Source organism: Carlito syrichta, unplaced genomic scaffold, assembly GCF_000164805.1.
Source record: "Carlito syrichta isolate Samal-C Ts95f unplaced genomic scaffold, Tarsius_syrichta-2.0.1 Scaffold304099, whole genome shotgun sequence".
In the NCBI taxonomy this organism is placed as follows: domain Eukaryota; kingdom Metazoa; phylum Chordata; class Mammalia; order Primates; family Tarsiidae; genus Carlito; species Carlito syrichta.
In genome coordinates this window covers 208637-212178 of record NW_007248195.1, presented here as the reverse complement: position 1 = coordinate 212178, position 3542 = coordinate 208637, and positions in this window count along the sequence as shown.

Sequence of the window (3542 nt, the reverse complement as noted above, 5' to 3'; positions counted from 1 at the left end):
AGATTTAAATGTTTAAGACAACATTAGCAATAATAACTACCATTTGTTGAGCACTTGCTAAGTGCCAGACTCTATACTAGTTACTTTGCATATATTATATCATTTATATTTCTGAGAGCAAGATTGTTGAATAACCAGTATTATCTCTAATTTACAAAAAGAGAAATTGAGGTCCATTGAGATAAATAACTTGTCTGAAGTGGCATGGTTAGTATATGGCAATGTTAGAATCCAGTTGAATCCTGGAGGACTTCACTCTTAAGAATTAGCTATAGAAAGTTCAGAGAAGGATGCTGGAGACGATAGTACAGAGCTCTTAAAGGTACAGAAGATTCCCAGCAGATTCACACAAATTCAGGTGGTTTTGTGTAGCCAGAATGAGTCACTCCATGTACCCGTGAATGCCCAAATGCCCAGTTCTTGAACAAACAAGGTGGGAGAAGATTAAATCAAGGGTTTTTCCCATCAGGGACCAGTCATCTAGGGGGAAAGAGGACATCCCAACTCATCACCTACTTCCTAGACTCATTTCTGTCACTAACAATTTTACTGCCTTATTCAAACCTGAGAATTCAATCTGTGTACCTTTGAACGTGCCAGTGTTATTCACCCTCCAAGAAGAATTGTGACATTTAACTATGTCATCATCACTGACTGTCAGAGCCGGAAGGAACCTAAGAGATATAATCCAACCTAATCATTGTCTGATGAGGAACGTGAGGCCAGAGAGGTTAGATCACTCACCACGGCCACACAGAGACAGATTGAGATTTAGAACACAGGTTTCCTTACTCCTAAGATTTTTTCTACTCCACAGCAACAAAGAGTTTTTGAAAAAAAGGAAGCACTTTGCAATTGTAAGGGAGGATTACGGAATCTCTCTAAAGTAATTCTCTAAACTAATTCACAAACTCAGCAGTGTGTGTTTTGCTCTATGTGTGTTTTACTCTATGTGTATCTTTATTCAGGAGGTTCATGTCACAAATCACTTTGTTTTCACCTGTTTCACAGCTACTTTTAAAGCTGCATTTTTTCTTCCTGGAGGACTGAACTTCTTGAGATCAGGGACTGTGTTTCCTTTATCTTCTTCTCCTCTCACCCTCACCCCACCCTATCTCTGTCCAGGTCCCAGTATCAAAAACCTTAGAAAGCAGCTTTCGGGTCTGTTCCAGTTTAAGCTGAATATGGGCAGCCCGAATCATTTCTTTCTTGGAAGTTCTCCTTCTCACTCTGTGTAGGTTCTGATTTATGTCTCTGGACTCCATTTGTTGGCGGTATTGGTTTCAATTCAGCAGAAGCTAGTGGTCTCCCAAGGGAAGGTGAGAAGGAGGGACATCTGGGGACCATTAGCAACAGGATCTGTGGCTTGCAGCTTAGCACCCTGGGGCCTAATGTCAGACACTGCTCCCAGGTCTTCAATGTCTGACGAAGAAGGCAGTTTCTATCCCCCTTAGGGGCCCACAGGCAGGTCTCCTTTGGGGGACGGGATTACTGGGAATACTAATTAATTCATTAGTGGGGTTGATGGATTATCAGGCAGTCTCCTGGCAGAGGGGCCTTGGGGGGGAACAGATTGCTGCCCATAAATCTGCCTGTTGCCTCCCGTCTCTCTGCTTCAATGGCTCCCGGGCGTCAGGCCTGTGGGCCAGCAACTGAGTACTGGTCTCCTTTTCCCCACTCAGCAGATGGTTCTAACAGGTTAGCTCAGAGCTTTACAAAAAAGCAGCAGAGAAAGAAGGAAGGGCTGAGGCCTGGCCCTCTGGCCCAGGAACCGTGTTGGGGGAGGAGAGTGAATGCAAATGCCTTGTATTCTCTTTCCCTAGGGCAGTCACCACCCCTTTCCTTTGCTGACTGCACACACCCCTCCTGCCCCTTCCTGCCCTCTCAGCGTCGAAGAGCAACTGTACAGTTGTGACAGGAGTAACCCTGAAGAAATGGATTCCACCCATCCCTCTGCAAAAGCCAACCCTTAAAATTTGGTGTTCTCAGCTTCCTCCCAATGCTGTAAGACAGCACGTGGGCACATGCACACACGTGCACACAATTGAATATATTTTGAAGGCTAATCCTATTGTGTCCAGTCCCTTACATCTGTCAGAGAAAGCAAGGAGTCCCACAGAATGTTCTAGCCCCACCCTCACCTTTGTCTCAATATGTTCACCTTTCTGCTAATCTGCAATTCCTCCCTGCCCCTGAAAATTTCACAAGCAGAACACTAACACCACCAGTACCATAGACTTTTAAATATCCATGGTCACGGCTTTGAAGACAAAGCAGGAGCTTAAGTCATCCAATAAGTGATCATCGAATGACTATTAAGTATCTCTATCTTAGACACAAATTACCCCATAGATAAACTTCCTGTGGCTGGGGAGTGGATTCTGCTTTTGGTTTTCAGAAATCTGCCATTCCTGTCAAGTATTGTTTAATTATTCTGAAAATGAAGTTTATTTTGCTGAGCAGATATTTTCTGGATAGAGATTAAAAAAAAAGATTAGCAAGAGATTAAAGAGGTGCTGAAAATAAATAGCTTCCTACACAACTTAAAAAAAGTGTTATTTTTTATTCTCTGGTTTTCTGTAAAGAATGAGTCACATGACACCTATATTAAAATTTAGAAAAAGATTTCAAACTCAAGATACTCTTCAACTTAACGGGCAGTAAAGCTATTTTTTGCCTTAACCCTCTGTACCTTTCCTAGCTCACAGGCACAATTACAGCTTTCCTTCTGTTTGGTAGAGCCAGTGATCCCTCCAAAACTTGAGGATACTCTGGTTTCTCTTTGGATCACATAATTTTTCACCCTTTTGCCAAAAAGCTTAGGGAATTCCCTTTAAGTACATTTTTTAAAAAAAGTTGAACTTGGACTCAGAATTCTATCATGCTACTGATGGACAAGGCTCATGTGATCAGCTCATTTTACAGAGGTAAAAACTGATGCCAAGAGAGAAGTTGATTTAATCCAGTCCATTCAGGCAATCCCTTAATCTGAGCATCCTTCTTTTTTCCTCCTTGGAAATATTCAATGATTATAAAATCCTTGACATCTTAAAATAAACTCACAATTATTTATTTTCCCTTGGTCAAGTTGTAAATAAGATAGCACACATATTCATATATTTAAATTATTCCAGATGTAGTTTTATTTTTATCTTCTAGCAACCTAATTCAACCTCATATTGCCAAATATGTTTTAAGAATTTTTTTTCAATTATTTATTATTTTTATTAATTGTTTTTTATGGATACGAGGTCTTGCTATGTTGCCCAGGATGGTCTTGAACTCCTGGGCTCAAGTGATTCCACGGCCAGAATTATTGACTCTTCTTTTCGTCCCAGCACATTACCACTCCGGTGATTTTTTTTCCCCACTTGAATGCTTAATGATGTAGTTTTGAAAAATAAGAATGGATCCCAGCTTGTAATTAGAGGAACTCAATGTCCTTAAGATAAAGGATTTTACTCTTTTTGCTTTTTATAAATTTCAAATGAACAGAAAGTTGAAAGAACAGTACCACAAATGCAGCTTCCTCACAAATTAAA